Source organism: Phyllobates terribilis, unplaced genomic scaffold (genome assembly GCF_046119375.1).
Source record: "Phyllobates terribilis strain yellow unplaced genomic scaffold, ASM4611937v1 Scaffold_3__8_contigs__length_932513732, whole genome shotgun sequence".
Lineage (NCBI taxonomy): Eukaryota > Metazoa > Chordata > Amphibia > Anura > Dendrobatidae > Phyllobates > Phyllobates terribilis.
Genome location: NW_027362763.1, coordinates 680,335,806 through 680,362,068, shown reverse-complemented (window position 1 = coordinate 680,362,068; position 26,263 = coordinate 680,335,806).

Here is a 26,263-nt window from a genome sequence, read left to right as displayed (position 1 = left end):
TTTAGCACTCTTTCTATTGTTCTCAAGCACAATTAGTTTATTTTTGAAGCTAGTCTTTTATTTATTATCAAATAAAAGGTACCGCTATGGGCAGAATTTTTGGCACCTACTTTTGGTAATATTTTTTTACGTTGGTGGGAGGATCAGTATTTACTCAAGATATGATTTTTTACACTACTTCTGTTTTTGGGTTGATATATTGACATTATTTAGATTTTATGAGAGGGAAGCACATTTTTTTTAAGATATAATATCGATTTTAAACAATATCAACATTCAAATTAATATTACTCATGAAATAAAAAAAAAATTAATGTTTTGAATAAAACAATTTGAGTGGGTCTTGGTGACCATGTCCAGACTGATATAGAGCAAACATCTATGAATAACCTCTTATTTGTCAGAGTGGGCACCTTCCTGTCCTTAAATAATTCTCAAAACAAAAGATTTCGTAAATCCAACAGATCTAAAAAAAACTCCCCAAAACATAAGATAATTATTAACAGCCATACATAGTTGATCTATGAATCAAAATGTGATTGCTCCAAAATTGTTGTACGGGAAATGATTCAAGAGCTCGGGGGAAGGATTTTCAGACACTTGAGTTACTTTAACACCAAAGAGGATTTCCCTTTTCACAATGTGATATTTACGCAAGGTTTTAATAAGACCATGACATTTTGGGGTCATTTGCCAAATAAAGTTTGGACTCAGAAGGGAAAAATCTGATAAAATGCAGTTGAGGAAGAACACAAAATGGATCTATACAGTGAAATAAATAAACCCAAGCCGACTCACTATTTTTATTTACTGCATTTATTTATATCAATAGTAAAAAAAACAAAAACCTCATCATTCGATCACAGGATTATCTGGCTGTAACCTGAGGCTAATTGTAGAAATAAAAAAATAAAACAAAATAACATGCCACATTGAAAGTTACAATGCAAATGACATTGTTACTAAGAAGCGATTATCTATTTGTTACATCGTAGTAAGACACATTGAGAATACTAGTGATTTATCTCTAGAATGGGTTCCCCATGAGATTTTGTACATAATTTAAGGAACTGAGGTGTGTGGACTTATAAAGTATTAGATATCTACATGTTTGAACAAGGCTTTGGCCATTTACACCCAATAAATATTTATGCTTCAACAAGTTGCCATATGTAAATGACTGCTGAGCAGTTTGATGAGTGAGGCTGAACTGGTCTCTGCACCTGCTGCAGGTCCTTGAAATTGGCCCCCCCATGCTGGACTGCAATGAAGTAATAAAAAAAAGATTAAGTAAGCTGATCAGAGTGATAATAATGGGGAAAGGGCATTGAAAGCAGATCTGTCACCAGATTTCACAATATAAACAAAAATATGTTACTAGATAAATATCTTGCACCTAATGAGACTGATGTACTGTGAAAATCCATGTCAGAATGGCTGTATTATTTTCTTTTTTGCCTAAAAATATAATAAACATTTTATATCTCCAATTTTAGCTGGATGCATAAAATGCTTCAACATAGCTCTCGTCTATGTTCTCCTGCTGGTCACCCTATTGTATGGGGCAATGACAAAATAGCTCAAGGCTCAATTACCTCTGTGGACCAGATACTTAACTCATTTCTCAGCAGTCTTTCCTCTCACCTTAAGGACACAAAAACACAGTCACCAGCATCCACAACATGACTAGTGTGGAGAATACGCTATGATAAAGTATTGACATTGAACCATTATATAGCAGTATTAGACACAATTTGGAGCTTGAGGCTACACAAATTATTTCAATACTAAGAGCATACCATTTAAATCATGCAACACTTTTGTTTTATCACATTTACCATTGTTCTCATGCACAATTATTTTCTTTATGTAGGTATCAATTAAAAGGTACCGCTATGGGCACGGTTTTTGCACCTACTTTTGCTTATCTGTTTTCAGAGTGGTGAGAAATGTACTCATGAAGTACATGAAAGAGAAATTAATGTTTTGGAAGTAACAATTTGAGGAGATCTTGGTGGCCGTGTCCAGACAGATATAGAGCAAACATCTATGAATAGCCTCTTATTTACAGAGTGGGCATCCACATGACCTTAAAAAATAAATGAGTGAAGCAATATTTAAGATTTTGTAGGAATTTTAAGGTAAGGTCAGTTTTCAGGCTGAATGTAACAATGTGTATCACAGATTTTGTGCATGGGATAACCCAATAAACAGGAGCTAGGATTAGAGTTACCCTGCTAGGTGATCTATGATACCTGGACACTTCTGGTTAGATGCTTGGGCACTTTGGATGGGTATTTAACAGCAATAAATACTATATTATGAAAATATTGTCTGATTCTTATGGAACATTCTGACTCACAAATAGTGTTGAGCGAATTTGTTTGCATCTGTATGACAGTGTGGCAAATCAGGGATGTTCATGGGCGGAGCTGATTTTTTTGGTGCGAACAAGCCGGAACCCCGAATTTGAAATGCCGAAATGAAATTGTACATATAATTTAAGGAAATGATGGGTGTGAACATATAAAAAATTAATTACTTATATGTTTGATCGCGGATTTGGCCATGCTTTAATAAATTACACCCACTACTCATGTCTCAACAAGGTCCTGCATGTAAATAACTGGTGCCTCTGCTGAGCAGTTTGATGAGTGACGATGGACTGGTCTCGGTAACCACTGCAGGTCCTTAATTTCAGCGCCCCACACTGGGCTATAAGGAAGTATGTGGTGGGGTAATTGAAAGCAGATCTATCACCAGTTGTCACAATACAAACTGCATGTATTACAAAATAAATCTCTTACAGATAATGAGGCTAGTGTACATTGAAAATCCATGTCAGAATGGCGCTATCATCTTCCTTTCCTGTCTAATATAAACGCCCAAAAATCAGCAAGTTAGTGTAGCTCTGTAAATCCATTGGACAGATGCAATGGAGAGACAGTGCTATCTAATTGTAGAATGAGAAAGTGAAATAAAGAATCTGCAAAGCTCTGAGGTATCACTCTCCCCTTGCTGTATTGTGCTACTGTTTGGAATCGTGGTTCTGTGCTCCCACCTGGGAATGGTGCAGGTCCGGTGCTACGCTACTCTCTCACTGATTTCCCCGGTTGCAAGGCAACGCAGGGTGCTGCTGTGTCTGGCACTAGGCAGTGGTGGGATTGTGTCCATTCTGCTGTGCAATCTAGCAGGGAGTGGTTGTCTGGGGATGATTGGGAGGTATTCAACACCTGATCATTAAGCAGGCTATTTAACCATGTTCCCTGCTCTGACCTTTGCTGTTTATTGCAGTTCCCATGTGCTGCGGTGGTGAGTGGTGCTAGCAGTAGGTTTGCTATTTTTTCAGGGGTTTTCTCTTTTTCTCTTCTGCTACACTTCCTGGGGTTCTTGCAGAGGTACTCACCTGGTTCTTGACTAGATACCAGCCGCATCACCACACGCCAGCTGTCTGGCGACAGTGGCCATGGGGAGGGCTCTGCCAAACTCCCCCTTCCATTTACTGAGAGCTGGGTGAAGAGTATTCCCGGCCCTCAAGGGCTCGCCTAGCTGGGCAGCTTGTGCCAAGCGTGTCTGTGGCTGCGCCTTTGCTGATTTGATGTCAGTCTTGATTGGTCCCTCTGTGAAGTGCATAACAGCTATGAGTGCATACAACACCACAGAAAGCAGTAGATCATCATGTAGTCCGACTGAAGAAACATCCAACTCCACCTTCAATTTAAACAAAATATCACATGAAGTAAAGGACTAATTTGGCCATGATGGAGGAGAGTGGATTTTCGTGGGTGTAGGATCGAATACTATTTATTGTACATACAACGCATTTCAGCTCTATAAAATGAGTCATCATCAGGTATTGTAAGACAAATATAAAATAGTTTTTTTATACCTTCACGGAGTGGGCAGAACAGATTATTATTATTATTATTATTTATTATTATAGCGCCATTTATTCCATGGCGCTTTACATGTGATAGGGATATACATAACAAAAGCATTTACATAATCTTAACAAAACGAGTCAGCGACTGGTACAGGAGGAGCGAGGACCCTGCCCGCGAGGGCTCACAGTCTACAAGGGATGGGTGAGGATACAGTAGGTGAGGGTAGAGCTGGTCGTGCAGTGGTGTTTACTGCAGGTTGTAGGCTTGTCGGAAGAGGTGGGTCTTCAGGTTCCTTTTGAAGGTTTCCACGGTCGGCGAGAGTCTGATATGTTGGGGTAGAGAGTTCCAGAGTAGGGGGGAAGCACGGGAGAAATCTTGTATATGATTGTGGGAGGAGGAGATAAGAGGGGAGTAGAGCAGGAGATCTTGTGAGGATCGGAGGTTGCGTGCAGGTAAGTACCGGGAGACTAGGTCACAGATGTATGGAGGAGACAGGTTGTGGATGGCTTTGTATGCCATGGTTAGAGTTTTGAACTGAATTCTCTGGGCAATGGGGAGCCAGTGAAGGGATTGACAGAGAGGAGAGGCTGGGGAATAGCGGGGGGACAGGTGGATTAGTCGAGCAGCAGAGTTTAGGATAGATTGGAGAGGTGCAAGGGTGTTGGAAGGGATGCCACGGAGCAGGAGGTTGCAGTAGTCGAGGCGGGATATGATGAGGGCATGCACTAGTGTTTTTGCAGAGTCTTTGCTGAGGAATGCACGGATCCGGGAGATGTTTTTGAGTTGGAGTCGGCAGGAGGTGGAAAGGGCTTGGATATGTGGCTTGAAGGAGAGATCAGAGTCCAGGGTTACCCCAAGGCAGCGAGCTTGTGGGACTGGGGAGAGTGAACAGCCATTGACGTTGATGGATAGGTCGGATGGGGGATGTGAATGAGAGGGTGGAAAGATGATGAACTCTGTTTTATCCATGTTGAGTTTTAGAAACCTGTCGAAGAAGAAGGATGAGATGGCGGACAGACATTGTGGGATTCTGGTTAGTAGGGAGGAGATATCGGGTCCAGAGATGTAGATCTGTGTGTCGTCAGCATAGAGGTGATACTGAAAGCCGTGAGACTCTATGAGCTGTCCCAGGCCGAAGGTGTAGATGGAGAAGAGCAGAGGTCCTAGAACTGAACCTTGGGGGACACCGACAGATAGGGGGCGAGATGAGGAGGTGGTGCATGAGTGGGAGACGCTGAATGTCCTGTCTGTTAAGTATGAGGAGATCCAAGATAGAGCCAAGTCCGTGATGCCAAGAGATGAGAGAATCTGGAGTAAGAGGGAATGGTCCACTGTGTCAAAGGCAGATGACAGGTCCAGAAGGAGGAGGATGGAGTAGTGTTGCTTGGATTTGGCATTTAGTAGGTCATTGGTGACTTTGGTCAGGGCAGTTTCAGTCGAGTGATGCCGTCGGAAGCCAGATTGTAGACGGTCGAAGAGGGAGCAGGAGGAGAGGTGGGAGGACAGTTCAAGGTGGACATGTTGTTCTAGAAGTTTTGAGGCAAAGGGGAGGAGTGATATGGGGCGGTAGCTGGTCAGAGAGGAAGGGTCAAGGGAGGGCTTTTTGAGGATGGGTGTGATTGCGGCATGTTTGAAACATGAGGGGAAGACTCCGGTTGTTAGTGATAGATTGAAGAGGTGGGTTAGGGTTGGGATGAAGACTGTGGTGAGGTTAGTGATGAGGTGGGATGGGATTGGGTCAAGTTTGCAGGTGGTGAGGTGTGATTTGGAGAGTAAAGAGGAGACTTGACCTTCTGTAATGGTGGAGAAGTGGGGTTTGGAGGAGGAGGGTTGAGTAGATATGAGGAGGGGTTGCGTGGACTTTAGGCCAAAGTTTTGTCTGATGGTGTCAATCTTCTGTTTGAAGAATGAGGCAAAGTCGTCGGCTGAGATGAGAGAAGAGGGAGGAGGTGCTGGGGGACGAAGGAGAGAGTTGAAAGTGTTAAATAGCTGTTTAGGGTTGTGAGATAGGGAGGATATGAGAGATGAGAAGTAGGTTTGTTTTGCTGTAGTGAGTGCGGACTTGAAATTAGTGAGGGATTGCTTGAATGCGATGAAGTGCTCGATGGAGTGAGACCTTTTCCATCTCCGCTCCGCAACCCTGGAGGCCCGGCGCAGTTCTTTGGTAAGTTTAGTGTGCCAGGGTTGCCTGTTGAATGTGCGAAGTGTGGTGTGTGTGAGAGGGGCGATCGAGTCTAGAGCTGAAGCTATTGTGGTGTTATATGAAGCAGCAGCAACGTCTGCATCGTGTAAGGAATTTATGTCTGTGAGAGGAAGGAGGGATTCAGAGAGAGAGTGTAGGTCAAGGTGTTTGAGATTTCTGCGAGCGTGTGTAAGTTTGTGGAGTGGGGATTGTGCACCCGGAGAGGAGAGGGTAGAGAATGTGAGGAGGTTATGGTCAGAGAGAGGGAGTGGTGAGTTAGAGAGGTTAGATAGGGAACAGAGGCGGGTGAAGATGAGGTCCAGTGTGTGGCCATCTTTGTGGGTGGGTGTGGAAGACCATTGAGTGAGTCCAAAGGAGGAAGTGAGGGATAGGAGCTTAGAGACAGACGAGTGGGGAGTGTCAATGGGGATGTTGAAGTCACCCATTATGATAGTGGGGATGTCAGTGGAAAGGAAGTGAAGCAGCCAGGTAGTGAAATGGTCTAAGAAGGTGGTGGCTTGCCCTGGGGGTCGGTAAACGACGGCCAGTTGGAGGTTGGAGGGGAAATAGATGCGCACACAGTGCACCTCAAAAGAGGGGAGTGTAACGGAGGGTGGCAGTGGGATTTTGGTGAAAGCGCAGAGTTCTGATAGGAGGAAACCTACGCCTCCACCATGTTTGCCATTGTGGCGGGGGGTGTGGGAAAGGTGGAATCCGCCATATGAAAGGGCAGCTGGGGAGGCTGTGTCAGAGGGGGTGAGCCAGGTTTCGGTGATGGCGAGGAAGGAGAGTTTGTTTGTAATGAATAGATCGTGGATGAAGGAAAGTTTGTTGCAAACAAGCAAACACGTTCCTCACTCGCTAATTCACGTTACCTACCAGGTACCCGATCCACCTGTTAAGCGATCGGTGGTGGCAGTATACCAGTATTTATGTGAAATTGTGGTTTGAGGGTGGCTGGTCGGAGGTATATGTGGCACCCCAGGGGTCTGGTTTCCACAGTAACAAGCAATGTTATGTCTGAGAGCAGGTGGGAGGTCTCTTGGTCAGGGATCCTGTGCATGCCACACCTCCTGCCCAGTCCTGGGAGGGGAAGGACTTCCCCTAGAAAAACCTGGGGCTGAGGCAGAGTTAGTGAGTTCAGAGGGAGAGTGGAGCCAGGAGGGCTGACAGGGAGCTGTGGCTCCGGCTGGGCCCAGCTCCTGGGCCCTGCCAGAAGTAGAGACAGAGAAGCAGCATAGGAAGAAACAACAGGAGCTCTGTGGGAGCAGTGTTACAAGGAGTCAGGGGCTGGCAGCTGCAGAGCTCGCCCTGACTGAGAAGTTATCACCGGACCCGGAGTCCGAGGCTGTGGGGACTAACTCCTATCCAGCAGCAGAAACCGACCGGCCGGGGATTGCAGGTCCTCTGGCCCAGAAACCCGAAGGCCCCGAGTCACCGGCCATACGGGTGAGCACCACACGGTACACTCAGGGACGTGGGCTACTTATACCCGCCTCTAGCAAGGTAGCCAGAAGAGTATCGTTAGTTTGGGAGGCCTACAACTCCGCCTGGCCAGGGGAGATCCCATCTGCTCAAGGACTGACCAGGCCCCAATCGCTAGCCAGTACTCCAGGAGGGTCTATCTTTGTCACCAGTAAAGACCCTGAACTACACAGTACCGTCTCCGAGTGGTTCCTGCTACCCCCATCATCCACGTCGGCTGCCCTGAGGCCATACCCCTCCCGTTGGGGGTTATACTATCACGCTGCACAATCCTACCACCGGCCTCAGCGGACTGTCCTGCAGCGGCAGCTCCATAGCTGCATTCAACGGGTGGCGTAGTCGTACAACATCTACTATTAAGAACACTGCCGTCCAGTTTGACTCCCTGGGCACGGACCGGGTCACCGCCACGAGACTACTACCCCCATCTGATCCGGCTCCGGGTAAGCTCCCGCATGCGCAACGCAGCGCGACACAGGCCCAGGGGCGCGTCATATATATACGTTCCTGGAAGGAACTGGTGGTATATATACGTCCTGTCACATCACGTGCCGCAATAGTCGACATAAATTAGAGCAGCTGCACCCATGCTTATCCTCTGTCAATACCGTGTTTGACCAGCAGGATAAGGGGGCGCCAGAGAGCTGCAAGGTCTGACCCAAGAGTGGGTGTCGTTTAAAACTGTCAGCACTTTGTATAGATGAAAAACATAGAAAAACAAAAAATATAAGGATAAAATAAAAGATTAAAAAAAACTTGTCTGCATAGCTGTGCTTATTATTTAAATATAATAGAGTCGTATATTTGACAAACTTTTCCTTTCTGAAACAATGTGGGGTCAAAGTTCACACAGAATGGAATTGAAAAGAGTATAGATACGAGTATATACACAGACCTTTACTATAAAACCATTGAACTTACTGGTGTTTCAAATCAAGGAATAAAATAGAAGAAAAACTGAGGATAAATGTTATCATAAATATTTAGTAATATACACTGTGTTCCAAATTATTATGCAAATAATATTTTCTCACATTTTCCCAAATTACCTATATGAATTGCAGTCATTGTAATTTTCCAGTCAAATAACTATTAGAGTACAAGTGAAAGGTTTTTGTACAAACTGCCTATGATAACAGTATATTTTTAAAAAAATAAAACACTCAAACTGCACACAAAATGCATGTTCCAAATTATTATGCACAGCAGAGTTCTCAACCTTTTAATTTTAATAAAGAACAAAAAAATGGTCATTTTTGAAATTATAAGCATTAGCAGGTTATTACAAACTGAAATCAAACAGTTTTCAACTCAAAACTTTATTCTAGGTGATGTTACATTTGCACATAGGACCCCTTGTTCGAAAGGAGCTTCTGAACTCTCTCGTCCATTGAATTTGTCAGGTTTTGGATGGTTTCTGCTTCAATTGTTTTGCATGAGGACAGAATACCCTCCCAGAGCTGTTGCTTAGATGTGAACTGCCTCCCGCCATCATAGACACTCCTTTTGATGATGCTCCAGAGGTTCTCAATGGGGTTGAGGTCAGGGGAGCATGGGGGCCACACCATAAGTTTGTCCCCTTTTATGCCCATAGCAGCCAGAGATGCAGATGTGTTATGTGCAGCATGAGACGGGGCATTATCATGCATGAAAATGATCTTGCTGCGGAATGTACGGTTCTTCTTCTTGAACCATGGAAGGAAGAGCTGTTTGAGAAACTCAACATACATTATGGTGTTCATCTTTACCCCTTCAGGGATCCTAAAAGGGCCGACAATCTCTCTCCCCATGATTCCAGCCCAAAACATTACTCCACCTCCTCCTTGTTAGCGCCGTAGCCGTGTTTGCATGGGGTGTCCATCAACCAGCCATCCTCCACTCCATCCATCTGGACCATCGAGATCATTTCATGCATGATAATGCCCCGTCTCATGCTGCACATAACACATCTGCATCTCTGGCTGCTATGGGCATAAAAGGGGACAAACTTATGGTGTGGCACCCATGCTCCCCTGACCTCAACCCCATTGAGAACCTCTGGAGCATCATCAAAAGGAGTGTCTATGATGGCGGGAGGCAGTTCACATCTAAGCAACAGCTCTGGGAGGGTATTCTGTCCTCATGCAAAACAATTAAAGCAGAAACCATCCAAAACCTGACAAATTCAATGGGCGAAAGAGTTCAGAAGCTCCTTTCGAACAAGCGGTCCTATGTGCAAATGTAACATCACCTAGAATAAAGTTTTGAGTTGAAAACTGTTTGATTTCAGTTTGTAATAACCTGCTAATGCTTATAATTTCAAAAATGACAATTTTTTTGTTCTTTATTAAAATGAAAAGGTTGAGAACTCTGCTGTGCATAATAATTTGGAACATGCATTTTGAGTGCAGTTTGAGTTTTTTATTTTTTTAAAAATATACTGTTATCATAGGCAGTTTGTACAAAAACCTTTCAATTGTACTCTAATAGTTATTTGACTGGAAAATTACAATGACTGCAATTCATATAGGTAATTTGGGAAAATCTGAGAAAATATTATTTGCATAATAATTTGGAACACAGTGTATTTTATACCGGCCCTCTTCTAAATAAATGCCTTAAAATTGGAAATACAATATAGTATAATACACTGCTCAAAAAAATAAAGGGAACACTCAAATAACACATCCTAGATCTGAATGAATGAAATATTCTCATTGAATACTTTGTTCTGTACAAAGTTGAATGTGCTGACAACAAAATCACACAAAAATCATCAATGGAAATCAAATTTATTAACCAATGGAGGCCTGGATTTGGAGTCATCCCCAAAATTAAAGTGGAAAAACACACTACAGGCTGATCCAACTTTGATGTAATGTCCTTAAAACAAGTCAAAATGAGGCTCAGTATTGTGTGTGGCCTTCACGTGCCTGTATGACCTCCCTACAATGCCTGGGCATGCTCCTGATGAGGTTGCGGATGGTCTCCTGTGGGATCTCCTCCAGAATGGTACATCAATGCGAGCCGTGGCAAGAAGGTTTGCTGTGTCTGCCAGAGTAGTGTCCAGAGGCTGGAGGCGCTACCAGGAGATAGGCCAGTACACCAGGAGACGTGGAGGGGGCCGTAGGAGGGCAACAACCCAGCAGCAGGACCGCTACCTCCGCCTTTGTGCAAGGAGGAACAGGAGGAGCACTGCCAGAGCCCTGCAAAATGACCTCCAGCAGGCCACAAATGTGCATGTGTCTGCACAAACGGTTAGAAACCGACTCCATGAGGGTGGTATGAGGGCCCGACATCCACAGATGGGGGTTGTGCTCACAGCCCAACACCGTGCAGGATGCTTGGCATTTGCCACAGAACACCAGGATTGGCAAAGTCGCCACTGGCGCCCTGTGTTCTTCACAGATGAAAGCAGGTTCACACTGAGCACATGTGACAGACGTGGCAGAGTCTGGAGACGCCATGGAGAGCGATCTGCTGCCTGCAACATCCTTCAGCATGACCGGTTTGGCAGTGGGTCAGTAATGGTGTGGGGTGGCATTTCTTTGGAGGGCCGCACAGCCCTCCATGTGCTCGCCAGAGGTAGCCTGACTGCCATTAGGGACCGAGATGAGATCCTCAGACCCCTTGTGAGACCATATGCTGGTGCGGTTGGCCCTGGGTTCCTTCTAATGCAGGACAATGCCAGACCTCATGTGGCTGGAGTGTGTCAGCAGTTCCTGCAAGATGAAGGCATTGAAGCTATGGACTGGCCCACCCGTTCCCCAGACCTGAATCCGATTGAGCACATCTGGGACATCATGTCTCGCTCCATCCACCAACGTCACGTTGCACCACAGACTGTCCAGGAGTTGATGGATGCTTTTGTCCAGGTCTGGGAGGAGATCCCACAGGAGACCATCCGCAACCTCATCAGGAGCATGCCCAGGCGTTGTAGGGAGGTCATACAGGCACGTGGAGGCCACACACAATACTGAGACTCATTTTGACTTGTTTTAAGGACATTACATCAAAGTTGGATCAGCCTGTAGTGTGTTTTTCCACTTTAATTTTGGGGGTGACTCCAAATCCAGGCCTCCATTGGTTAATACATTTGATTTCCATTGATGATTTTTGTGTGATTTTGTTGTCAGCACATTCAACTTTGTACAGAACAAAGTATTCAATGAGAATATTTCATTCATTCAGATCTAGGATGTGTTATTTCAGTGTTCCCTTTATTTTTTTGAGCAGTGTACTTTAAGGGCACCTGACAGCTGATAGGTGCTGAGAAAATAGTGACTATGTCATAATAATGATCTTTTAACATACAATCAACTGAATTTGAAGAGGACCTGTCACCAGGTCAAAAGTTTCTAGTCTTTACACTTATTTTATCCCCGATGCTCACATGGTTGTTCCATTTTTATTTTATTTTTGTTAAATCTACAGTACTATTCCAGAGATATGGTCTTTTTATAATTAAGTGCTAATTTTTATGGTGTTTTCCAAAGGGGCATGGCTCACAGGATTCTCTGGGGTTGTGTCTTTAATCTGCTCTGCATTAATACCCTCTGAGCCACACCCCTTTGGTAAAACCAATAAAAATTAGTACTTTAATTAAAAGGTCTTAATTTCTGGAACTGTATGATGAATGGAAATGGAAAAAGAACAGAAAAATGGAATACTCAGGGAAATAAAATAATGGCAAAAATTGTCCACTTCTAACCTGGTGAAAGGTCCTCTTTAAAGGGTATATCTGGGACGTTATGAAAAACAAAAAATGTGCCTAAGCACTAACAGGCAGGTAGTTGTTACCTACTTGCCTGTTGTGCCCGGCGCCGTTCTTCTCCGGCACAGACCGCTCCTGCCGAGGATTCAGCTGCCTCTGCTGACCTCACCTCGACAGAGCGGAGGCCTCTTTTCCGCTCTGCTCTGTTGACAGAGCGGGACTTTCAACATTATTGAGATTGACTGCTGGATTCCCACTGCTTAACTGGATGAGCAGTCAATCAGAATGACGTCGGAAGTCATTCCCCGTCAGCTAAATTGCCGGCAGGAGCGGTCTGTGCCGGAGAAGAACGGCGCCGGGCACAACAGGCAAGTAGCCTGCCTGTTTGTACTTGGGCACATTTTTGGTTTTTCATAAAGTCCTGAATATACCCTTTAAGCTCCAAAAAGGTGGTCTCCAAGAAGGTGATCTTCTTGCCTTTCCTACAGCTTTATTATCTTCTAAAACTCTAATATTAGACTCATTTTATCAAAAACTCACATGTAACAAGAAAGTGAAAAATACCGTTGGGATCTCCTCTGCACAGTCCTTCTAAGCATAATTTATCCTGTAAGAATGAAAGTTTGATGATTAGGAAGAGACATTTGAGGAAGTCGTTACCTCTAGATGACCGGAATAATGAGATACACAAATAGGATATTCAAATCATTTCTCCTCACACGTATCACTCAGGATTATCCCTTATAGTTATTGGAAGAAGTGTGGGGTAAATGTTCAATAATAGCTGAAGTGTACAGAAGGAATTCCCCAAAGGGTTTACTTTTTTCTTGAGTCAATCTATGACCTCACTTCACACGTGACGGTTTCACACCTTCACACTCATCAGAACTGAAAGAAAAATATGTAAATCCCGAATGTTTTTCTGGCAGCACAAATATATCCACGGCGCCAGATATTATGGCAAATCTAACAGATAATATTTGCACTATGAACTAACATACATTTATGAAACTTTCATGAGGCAGCTGAAAATGAAAAATGCATATAGTGCCTTGAAAAAGTATTAATACACTTGACCTTTTCCACATTTTTTCACATTACACTCACAAACTTAAATGTATTTTATTGGGATTTTATGTGATACCAACACAAAGTAGTGAGTATTTGTGAAGTGTAAAGGAAAAGATAAATGGTATTCTAAATATTAAAAAAATCTGAAAATTGGGCCGTGCATTTGTATTCAGCCCCCTGAGTCAATACTTTGTAGGACCACCTTTCGCTGCAGTCTTTTGGGGTCTGTCTCTCCCACCTTTCTCTGCAGTCTTTCGGGGTCTGTCTCTCCCACCTTTCTCTGCAGTCTTTTGGGCTCTTTCTCTACCAGCTTTGCACATCTAGAGGTGAAATTTTTGCCCCTTCTTCTTTGCACACTCGCTCTCGCTCAGTGAGACTGGATGGAGACGTCTGTGATCAGCAAGATTCAAGTCTTGTCACAGATTCTCAATGGGATTCAGGCCTGGACTGTGACTGGGCCGTTCACACACATGAACATGTGTTGATGTAACCCTCCATTGTAGCATTGGCTGGATGTTTAGGGTTGTTGACCTGCTGAAAGGTGAACCCATGCCCCAGTCTGAAGTCTTTTGAAGTCTCTAACAGGTTTTCCTCCAGGATTGCGTTGTATTTAGCTCCATCCATCTTCCCATCATCTCTGACCAGCTTCCCTGCCCCTGCTGAAGAAAAGCCTCCCCATAGCATGATGCTGCCACCACCATGTGTGACAGTGGGGATGGTGTTTCATGGAGTGTTAGTTTTCAGCCACACATAGCTTTTTGTACTTAGCTCCAAAAGTTCTCCTTTGGTCTCAGCTCCTTCTTCCACATGCTTGCTGTGTCCCCTACATGGCTTTTTGAAAACTGCACATAGGACTTCTTATGGCTTACTTTCAAAAATGGCTTTCTTTTTGCCACTCTTCCATAAAGGCCAGATTTGTGGACTATACAACTAATAGTTTCCTGTGGACAGATTCTCCCATCTGAGGTGTGGATCTCTGCAACTCCTCTAGTGACCATGGACCTCTTGGCTGCTTCTCTAATTAGTGCTCTCCTTGCTTGTGATGTCAGTTTAGGTGGATGGCTATGGCTTGTTAGGTTTGCAGTTGTGCCATACTCCTTCCATTTTTTGATGATGGATTGAACAGTGCTCCTTGAGATGTTCAGAGCTTGGGCTATTTTTTATAACATAACCCTATTTTACTCTTTTCTACAACTTTATCCCTGACCTGTCTCGTGGGCTGCTTGGTTTTCATGCTGCTGTTTGATCTCTAATGTTCTCAAACCTCTGAGGCCTTCACAGAACAGCTGTAGTTATGCTGAGAAGACTGAGATTACACACAGGTGAACTCAATTTACTAATTATGTAACTTTTGAAGGTAATTGGTCATTCAGGATTTTATTTAGGGGTATCAGGCTACAGGGGGCTGAATACAAATGCACCTCACAATTTTCAGATTTATATTTTGAAAATAATTAGAAAATCATGTGTTACTTCCTTTGCACTTCACAAATACTTGCTACTTTGTGTTGATATTATTATTATTTATTATTATAGCGCCATGACGTTTTACATGTGAAAAAGGGGGTATACGTAGCAAAAACATTTACATAATCTTAACAGAACGAGTCAGCGACTGGTAAGGAGGAGAGAGGACACTACCCGCGAGGGCTCACAGTCTACAAGGGATAGGTGAGGATACAGCAGGTGGGGGTATCACATAAAATCCCAATAAAATACATTTAAGTTTGTGGGTGTAACATGAAAAAATGTGGATCAGATCACAGGGCATGAATACTTTTTCAAAGCACTATATATAAATTTATAGATACCATCCCTGTTTTTTTTTATCTTTTTCTTCTCTTTTTCTATACTTCTTTATTAAAGGGAATCTGTTGGGAGGATTTACTACCAAAACTAGTGGTATAGCTGTATAGGTCCTAGTGAGTGAATCTTTTGAACAGGGCCAACATCAGGGCAGTACAGCTAGTATAGCCCCTGTCATCAGCCAAGTAGTGCCCCGCATGTTTGCTACAAGAATGAATTTATTATAATGCTTTCCGCTGGGACCCTGCTAGTGATGCCTGTGGAGCAGAAATTTATACAGGTACAGATGAAGAAAGAGAAGCTTCTGGTCCTTTCCCTGCTCCTGGTGAAGATTGGATTACAGGCTATTCCCACATTTAAGATTATGAGTGGAGCTGTTCTGTGTCTTCTTCCACACATGGTCCTTTCTCCTGATGACTGTCCTTGGGTGGAAGTTGGTGTTCACTGCTATCTTGTCTCTGAGTTCTCTGTACAGTCAAGGCTAAAAGTCTCCAATGCCACAGAGGTGCCGTGCACATCAATCTGGTAAGCGCTTCACTGCAGCTGAAGAGACCCAAGATTTATTGTAATTGTAGCGGGGAGAAGTTTAAGGAGACATGAGGGGAAAGACGGATACAGTATTGGTGCGGACACAGAATATGGAGTGAGGAGTGGATTAGTGTGGACACACTATGAGAAGTGGGGGTGTGGGGATTGGTGAGGACACAGTATGAGGAGTTAGGTGTGGATTTGTGCAGACACACTATAAGGATCGGGTTGTGGATTGGTGCGGACACACTGAGGAGTAGGGCCGGGAATTGTTGTGGACAGTATGGGGAGTAAGTGGGGAATTGTGCGGACAGAGTATAAGGAGCGGGGTGTGAATTGGTGCAGACACACTGAGAAGAGAGATACGGGGGATTGGTGCGGACACAGTATGAGGAATAGGGAGTTTTGTATGGACACAGTATAAGGAGCAGGTGAGATTGGTACAGACACACCATGAGGAGTGGGGGAATTAGTGCAGACAAAGTATGAGGAGTGGGGGGATCTTCAGACACAGTATGAGGAGAAATAGAGGGATTGGTGTGGACACAGTATGAGGAGCAAGGGAGGGATTGGTGTGGACACAGTATGAGGAGTGGTGGGGGGGATTGCCGTTGACACAGAATGAATAGCTAGAGGTGGATTGGTGTGGATATAGTATGTGGAGAGGGGTAGGGGGATTGGTGCGGACACAGTATGATATAATGGGGGGTTTTGTACGGACACAGTATAAGGAGCGGGGGAGATTAGTGCAGACACACTATGAGGAGTGGGGGGAATTAGTGCAGACAAAGTATGAGGATTGGGGGGATCTTCAGACACAGTATGAGGAGAAATGGAGGGATTGGTGTGAACACAGTATGAGGAGCAAGGGAGGGATTGGTGTGGACACAGTATGAGGAGTGGTGGGGGGGATTGCCGTTGACACAGAATTAATAGCTGGAGGTGGATTGGTGTGGACATAGCATGTGGAGAGGGGTAGGGGGATTGGTGCGGACACAGTATGATATAATGGGGTTTTTTGTACGGACACAGTATAAGGAGCGGGGGAGATTAGTGCAGACACACTATGAGGAGTGGGGGGGAATTAGTGCAGACAAAGTATGAGGAGTGGGGGGGATCTTCACACATAGTATGAAGATAAATGGAAGAACGTCCGGCAGGGCCGATTCTGCTAGTTGGCACTACGCTGCACACACTCATGATAGGATTAGATGCACAGACTGTATCACCAATAGTAAGATTAGACACATCACCTGTGTCACACAAGATAAGATTAGATACACAGTCTCTATCACACATGATAGGGTTAGATAACATGGGTCAGCGGACTGTATCACACATAGTGGGCTTAGGTACATGACACAGCGGGCTGTATCCCACAAGGTGAGCTTATATACATGGCTCAATGGACTGTATCACACATGGTGGTCTTATATACATGGCTTAATGGACTGTATCACACATGGTGGGCTTATATACATGTCTCAATGGACTGTATCACACATGGTGGCCTTATATACATGGCTCAATGGACTGTATCACACATGATGGGCTTATATACATGGCACAGTGGACTGTATCACACATGGTGGGCTTAGATACACGGCTCAGCATATTGTATCAACATACGATGGGCTTAGAAACATGGCTCAGAGGACTGTATCATACATTGTGGGATTTGATATGTGACTCAGTGGACTGCATCTTACATGGTGGGCTTAGATACATGACTCAGTGAACTGTATCACACAAGGTGGGCTTAGTTCAATGACTCATCTGACTGTATCACAGATTATAGGCTTAAATACACAGATCAGCAGACTGCATCACACATGATAGGCTTAGATACATGGCTTAGCGGGCTGCATCATACAAGTTGGGCCTAGATACACTGCTCAGCAGCCAGTGTAAAGGGGAAGACCGGGGTGTAAGTACTTTCAGAGCAAGGGATCCGGAACTGGCGGGGCCGTCCCTCTGGTTGCAGGGGGAAGACAGACTGCAAGCACAGGAGTCAGGTGACTGGGCAGCTGGGGGCGTGTCCAGAGTGTGAGCTGGGAGGTCAGGTGACCAAGAGACTGGTGGGGTGGGTAGAAAGAAGAAGAGACGAGGACGTTTGCGCAGGAAAGCGGAGCTGGGTCCTGCTCTGCAGAGAAGTGTGAGAGGGTCCAGGCTCCTGGCTCCAGGACTGGGAGCAAGAGCCGAGTGCAGTGGACCGGAGGAGTCAAGCCGACTAGAGAAGAGATGCAGGGTCGGTGGAGCCGGGCACGTGAGGTGCCGTGTTATGGACTAGGGGCTCAGCGGGTAAAACCGGAGACCGCCCGCTGCCGCCAGAAGACGGAGCATTGTTTTGGCGGGGAAGCCTGACGAAATCAACACCGGCCTCAGCTGGCAACTGCCTTGTGGAGGAAAAGAGTCAGCTAAGTGTATAAACTGTCGTTTACAACCGGTTCAACTCTGCTGTATCTAGTTAAACTGTGAACTGTCAGTTAAAGACTTTTACCTGCTACTTCCCTTGTTTTCCCCCATATTTTCCCCTGATACTCCCTGCGTGGAGATTTACCCTGTTATTATAAACTTCCCCTGTTTATTAACCCTGTATTGGCTGCTCTGTGTTTCTGTGTCGCTGCATCTAAAGTATCCGTGTTACATTTGGCGTAGTCGGCAGGATGCAGTCGTTAGACACAGACACTGCAGAGCAGTCCATCCTGGGAGCCCCTAAATCTAGCTTGCCGCTGGGGGCCATGCTCAGCAATCTCCCAAAGTTCACCGTAGACAATATGATGCTGTGGGACTGGATTGAGAGAGTTAGGAGTATGTTACGTATGCATCCGATGACCCCAGCTATGCAAGCCGAAATAGCCTTACTGGCCCTGGACAGCGAGGCCCGACAATCCGTGATGTACCGCCCTCCCCATGACCGGAATACTGTAGAAAAAGTGGTGCGGATACTGGAGGAGATGCATGGGGATCCCACCAATGTAGGAGAGCTGAGGACATGGCTGTTTCACCAAGTGCAGCAGGAGGGGGAGACTGTGACGCAGTATGTTAATGCCTTACAGAGGGTGCATGCCTATATCACTAGAAAAGACGACATGGGGAATTTGGGAATGGGCCCCCCTGACGTGATCTTAAGGGACCAGTTTGTGGCAGGCCTCAGGGATGTGCAGCTGAAGCAGGCCTTGCGGGAGCGCCTGCTCGCCAACCCACGTATAACTTTTCTAGAAGTGGGGGGGGAGGCACATGTGAGAGAGCAGGAGATGGGGGTGACGGTCCTGGCTGGGATGGTCCAGAGTAACGAGGTACCCACCCCACCTGCAGCTGAACCGGAATGGGCTCGAGAGATGCGAAAGGAGATACAGGAGATGTGGGATGAATGGTCCAGTCTCAAGAAGACCCCTGCACCGACACCAGAGATACCCAGATCGATTGCTCCAGTTATGGAAAGAATTGAATTCAGGACCCCCCCCTGCAGGAGAGTTCCGTAGGGGAGTGAGGCAGCCCTACACAGACAGAGACATGACCTGCTGGAAGTGTGGAGACGCATGACATTACGCCAAGGGCTGTGCTAGCCGAGGGCGGCCCCTGTCGTGGCAGCCGTTAAACTAGCGGGCTCCGTGTTTGGGGGACACAGCCCGGAGCCTGAGGAAGGGGAAAGAAAAGGAGGAAGTCCCAAGGACCTGGTTTCCACCAGCCCGACTGTCTGGGCCGAAATAAGCGGTTGGGCTGTTCACTGCCTGATTGACATGGGATCCCAGGTGATTATGATGACAGAAGCCTACTTCCAACAGCGATTTCCAGAGATAGCGCGGCCTGAATGGGGACCAGTAATTAGACTCACGGCAGCTAATCAATTACCCATCCCGGTCGCAGGGGTGGTGTGGATGAAGATCCGAGTGTGTGGAAAAGATGTGGGGAAAAAAGGAGTCGTCCTGGTCGCAGGGGGATCCGGAAGTGGACCCCCGGTGACCCTCCGAATGAATGTGCTGAAAGAGATCTGGCAAATCCTGATTAGTGAACCGAAGGAGATTCCTCTAGACCAGTGGGACCCGCGAACCCCACAAAGGAGGGTCTTTCAACAACTAATCGGAGCTGCCCAGGCTCAGGAGACGTCGAGTGAAGGGAAGATCCTGGGGAAAATAATAGTGCCAGCAGCTACGGTGATCACCTTACCGCCTGGAAAAACTGTACTTGCGTTATCCGCACGGGCCTGCACACCTCTTGAGGGGGTCGAAGTTCAGATAGACCCAACCCCCCGGACTCCTGGTGGCTCGGACACTGGCCACCGTTCGGGGTGGCAATGTTATAGTGAGGTGTGTTAATCTGGGCGAAGATGATCTCACACTCCCTCCCAGGGCGGAAATAGCCCAGATTCTGGGAATGCCAGAGAAGTTGCTGCGACCTGATGTGGTACAGCTGTCCGCTGTACGAGGAGACCCCTGGACTCTGGCGGTCACCGAGCCGCCGGAATCCCACCGGGCTAGTGCGAAGGGGGGATGAAGAATCCTAGAATTAATGCGGGCTAAATTGATGGGACTTACACCTCGACAGGTGCAGCAGGTTGAAGAGGTGCTGGTGTGGTACCAGGAAGTCTTTGCTCGCCATGAGGATGATTTTGGTTGCACCGAAGCCATTACCCACGAGATTTCCACGGGGAGCGCTGCCCCAGTGCGGGAGAGATACCGGCAGATACCTTCCCAGATGTATAAAGAGGTTAAGGAGATGCAAGCCCATATGTTACAGAATGGTGTGATACGGGAGAGTCAGAGTCCGTGGGCAGCCCCGATTGTCCTGGTCCGGTAGAAAGATGGGACCCAGCGGTTCTGTGTGGACTATAGACGACTGAATGCCTGTACAGTACGGGACTCTTACCCACTACCCCGAATCGAAGAGTCCCTGTCGGCCTTAGGGAAGGCAAGATACTTCTCCTCCTTGGATCTGGCCAGTGGGTACTGGCAGGTGCCCGTGGCCGAACATGACCGTGCGAAGACGGCGTTCATATTACCTATGGGACTGTTTGAGTTCAATCGGATGCCCTTCGGCCTGACTAACGCCCCCGGGACGTTCCAGCGTCTGATGGAGAGGTGCCTGGGCGATTTAAACTTCGAGGCGACACTGATGAAGTGCCGTGTTATGGACTAGGGGCTCAGCGGGTAAAACCGGAGACCGCCCGCTGCCGCCAGAAGACAGAGCATTGTTTGGGCAGGGAAGCCTGAAGAAATCAACTCCGGCCTCAGCTGGCAACTGCCTTGTGGAGGAAAAGAGTCAGCTAAGTGTAAAAACTGTTGTTTACAACCAGTTCGACTCTGCTGTATCTAGTTAAACTGTGAACTGTCAGTTATAGACTTTTACCTGCTACTTCCCTTGTTTTCCACCACATTTTCCCCTGATACTCCCTGCGTGGAGATTTACCCTGTTATTATAAACTTCTCCTGTTTATTAACCCTGTATTGGCTGCTCTGTGTTTCTGTGTCGCTGAATCTAAAGTACCTGTGTTACACCTGCATCACATATTATTGGCTTAGATACATGGCTTAAAGAACTGTATTACACACGATGGGCTTAAATACACGGGTCAGTGGACTGCTTTGCAGATGCAGCAGTAAAGCTTCATTCAGACATCACTGCATTAAAGACATTTAAATGAGGCTTTTTGCTGACATAGCAGAGCTGAGTCAGTGCTCAGAGCACAGCAGCGTGATGATTATATACTATTGAGCTCGACACTTCGGTGACCGCAGGCTGGCAGCCTGACATGGTACTACTAACACCAGGCACCAAGCTGTTACCTCTACAGTCCTGTTCTGAGCAGTGAGATTAGAGCTGCGGTGGTGACTTCTTCCAGCCGTGAGAACAGCTCAGTAATCGATTTGCTCCGCTCACTGCTGCTGCTTGGTACCTCCTGTCACAGCTCTTGCTGCTGCTTGGTACCTCCACCACTCACTGCTGCTGCTTGGTACCTCCTGTCACCGCTCACTGCTGCTGCTTGGTACCTCCTGTCACCGCTCACTGCTGTTGCTTGGTACCTCCTGTCACAGCTCTTGCTGCTGCTTGGTACCTCCACCACTCACTGCTGCTGCTTGGTACCTCCTGTCACCGCTCACTGCTGCTGCTTGCTACCCCCTGTCACCGCTCACTGCTGCTGCTTGGTACCTCCTGTCACAGCTCACTGCTGCTGCTTAGTACCTCCTGTCACCACTCACTGCTGCTGCTTGGTACCTCCTGTCACCGCTCACTGCTGCTGCTTGGTACCTCCTGTTACTGCTCACTGCTGCTGCTTGGTACCACTTGTCACCGCTCACTGCTGCTGCTTGGTACCTCCTGTCACTGCTGAACAGTGTGAGTGGTGACAGGGGAAATTGTATCTGAAAGCACAGATAAAATGGCACCTAGCTCCCTCTTCAACAACCATGGACTGGATGGCCCAGGGGGAGTGTTCCCAGTTCACAGCTGAGGCTGCCACACTGAAGGAGATGTGGTTGGTCTCCCATGCCCGGGGACTGCCATATTTGCGGTATGTAGGTATCGTGCACAGACACTTACACACCAGCAAATAAAAATGGCAGCCTCCCGTAACTGCTTAAAAAAATAAGAAACAATAATTACATTTGGTATTTTCTTTTAAATGATTATATAATCATTAATTATTAAATATAATTCGCAACATTCCCTTTAAAGAATTTACTACTGAAGACACCTTGAAAGCTAAGGCTTATAGTTGTAAGTTGTTTTATATAAATCCCACATTTGCTATACAGTGTGACTTAGGGCCAAGGATCAAGGTCACTGTTTCCTTTAAACATTAGACATATGTAGGAGTCATTTGGTCTAAAGCGGGTATATCAGTTTTATAATATCACAGAGGGATTTATCATTTTATTCAATGGAAATGGCAAAGATCTATCAACTTCGAAAATTCCCAACTCCCAAAATCACATTTTCTTTTTATGCCCTGTTTAGGTTTCTATAAATAAACAAGTTAAGAATCAGGTGACAATAGAAAAAAATAATAGAAAATATTAATATGGATGGAGGATTTAAGGATTTTAAAACTCAAGATATATCGAAAATATATAATGTTCTGAGGTCAGAATAAAAGGGGATTTATTGCCAAAAATCTGGATTCAGGTCAGGCTTTTGGAATGTGTAAATATTACAAGAAAGACTATTTCATCAGTAAAATGGAAGAAAATAGCTTTCAAAATATTACATATGGCACATTTTTCATTTACTATTCTTAGAAGATCTGGCAATAAAAATCTTCTAGACCATTGTCCCAAACATGTTCTTTATATACTGGTTTAATTAATTGTTTGTGGTCATGTCCGAGGCTTAAAGAATTTAGGAACAATGTTTTGTCTTTAGTTAAAATCAGCCATTGTTTTGAGCAAAAATATGATTATTAGGCATGCATATTTTATTAAATTAGCAAAGCCCCCAAATTGTACATTTTTGTCTTCCATCAGCAAAGAAGATTCCTCTTCATCATTGGCTCAAAAAAATATTCCCTCAAGAGAAAAAAACACTCAAAAAGAATGGAAAATATCTGATTTAGTGCCTAGTGGAATATTTAGCGCCACCTAGACACATATTTTTCTGCCTTTGCAGATGGATTGGGAAGGTAATGGGTAATGGGGGTCATTAAGTTGGAAGTTGCGCTTCTTTTTTTACTTTGTATTTAATATTAGATGTTTTATATATTGTAATGTGTAAAGGATATAATAAAGGAATTTGCAACAAAAAAAATGTGACTGTTATAATTATTGTTGCGCAACAGATGGTCGGGATAGTTGTCGATCGTGCATGTCCGATTTTTTACTGCAGATCACATTGTTCTCCCTGTGATAAGCCATCGGCCAATGTGTCTGTTGGCAGCTTTCTGTCACGCTGATGGGTGTAGACCCACTACTCCATGGGCCGGGCCTACCCTGGAGGGGTGTAACTAAGCGACTACCTGGCATTCACTGGAGCCACTGATGGTGAGGTTAGGGTTGAGCTGAAGGTATCCGCCAGGTACCACTCCAGGGTGGTCTCCAGTACTGTAGCAGCTGACCTCAAGGGTCATGGACGCAGGTAAAAACTCGAAGTCCCAGTCAGCACGAGATCAGAGTCCCAGGGCAGATTCTGGTACAGGGACGTTGGTACAGACTTGGAGTCCAAAGCAGTACTGGAACAGGACAACTGACTGTATGGATGTAGCACCCTGAGGATTCGGCTGCTACAGGGGTATTGCACCTCAACCCAGAGGTGTGATATTCCACTCCCGGGTAAGGATGGAGTGTGGAACTGAGCTAGTAGGCTGCATGCACTACACACATCCCATTTCCGGGGAACAGACCGATGGTACTCCCACTAGAGAAATGTGCAGGTACGACAGTGTCTGTTCCTGGCTGGAGTGGGAGGGGGGTGGAACATCCCAGTAGTGTAGGGGCAGATAGGGGGAGCAGTCTGGGTAGTGCTAGGAGCTCATTGGGTGCTGGTCACCTGAGCTCACACATAGAGGGAGTATATAAGGTGGGCACCATCTTAGATCAGGGTCAGTCAGTCAGTCAGTTGTCAGTCTGTGAGACGTCAGTCTGTCAGAGTGTAACCTGAGAAGCAGAGCAGAGGAGAAGAGAGAGAGACCCAGAGGCGCAGAGGGGACCCCAAGAGCCCATAAGAGAGCTAATAGGGTGAAGGGTCGGCAACAGGGTACCGGATCCCAAGCTGGCAGAGGCTACAGCACACCTTAGCCAGGAACCGGAGGTCGTGGGCAGGATCTGCCACGATCACCCACTAAATCCACCCGGAAGGCAGACCAAGAATAGGGTCAGGGAGCCCAGAGGAGGCTTGACCAACAAGAGGCCCGAGGGAGCCGGACTTAGGTGGATCCCTGGTGGGAACGGCCAGAAGAAGGGAGAGACAGAAAGGAGCTCAGGACCACACTCCGGAGTTGCCTGGGAGTTGACCGAGTCCAGGACCTGGTGGACGCAGCACGGCTTGGGTGGTCACTGCTGTACACAGTGACCCGAGCAACACCAGTAAGTAAAACCCTGGAACTGCATTTTATGCCTCTGAGTCTCCTTGCTGCACCTTCACAACCACCATCCTCCACGGCTGACCCCCTGAGGCTATACCCCTCCCGTTGGGGGTTATACTACCTAAGCTGCACACACATCACCAGCCTCAGTGGACCCTGCTGCAGCGGCGGCCTTTTGACCGCAAATCAACGGGTGGCGTAGTCGACACAAAAGAACATCTAGTAACATCATAAGGACTGCCACACACTGAGCTTGACACCCTGGGCACGGACCGGGTCACAGCCACTCGGAGACTACAACCCCCATCTGATCCGGCTCCGGGTATCCCCCAAACAACACTGGCCCAGGGGGCGCGTCATGGACACTGGTGATGGTTCATACAGTACGGATTCAGGTTCAGGCAGATTCAACTTTTGGCACAGACAAGACGGTTTCAGGTTCAGGCACAGAAAGGATGGATTCAGGAACAGGGACCTAACTATAAGTAGCAAGTGCAAGACTAAGTAGAAACTAAAGTTGCTCAGGCACCTCCCTACAGGAGAGGGTGCCTTAAATACATGATATCTTCCAGCTATACACTAAGGACACTTTACAGAGTGTGCATGTTGCCCCTTTAAGAAGTGGAAAGCGCGTTGCCGGGAGAACTGCGAGGTATTCGCAGGCTCAGAGGCCTGGGAGCTGTGGCGGGAGCCAGAGCAGGAGAAACAGCAGAACGGACAAGGCGGTGAGCATGTCGGAATCCCTGCCGGGGAGAGAGGGATGAACCATGCAGGGATGCCGTCGTTACACTTCCTCATAGAGAACACAAGAACGACTGGCCGAGGGAGCACTCTAGTGTATGGGTAAGTTGAGATGGCTGTTGACTGAAGCATCGTTCCAATGTGTATGGCCGTCTTAAGGACGGGCCACACCACTCATGGGCCAATGCATTGTGCGTGTCCCCCCATGCTAAAATTTGCCAGCCAGCCCCTGCCCACGGCCACTGTGTAACTGAACCGGCTGCACATATACTATGTTTGCTTTTGCTGTCACTCTTTGGGATGTTTTGAACTTGTACCACAATCAGCACATACTGTGCAACATTTTGATAAATTTTGCAGAACGTCAACTGGTATGGAACGAAAGCTCATTCCAAAAAAAGGGACTTCTAAATCCCCTCTGATCTTACATTATCCCCTCAGAATTAGTCAGAACTGATAAATATGTTGGACTTCATGTTACCTTTCTCTTCCCCTCTGGAATTTTTCTTTCCTCCTTCCTTCCAGACCTGAGCTCACTAATCTAATTATTATTATGTCTGTAGAGTATTAATTCAGTAGCATCACTTCACATGGACACGTTCAGGCCATTCGTCATGTGCTCTAACTTGTTTCGTCAACTGTTTTGTTGTTTTGCATGTTGTGTACATTCAGATCTTGGACCTTCCCATTCCTTCATGTATTTAACTGTTGGCATCTTACAGAGAAGCTTCAGAGAACGGGACATCTCCTGGAAGGAAAGGTCAGAAGGAAAAGCAGCAGTGAGTTGTATGTAGCAATGTATATGATATTTAATAGAATTACATTGTACAATGCCCTTATTATTTCTTTTTTTTGTA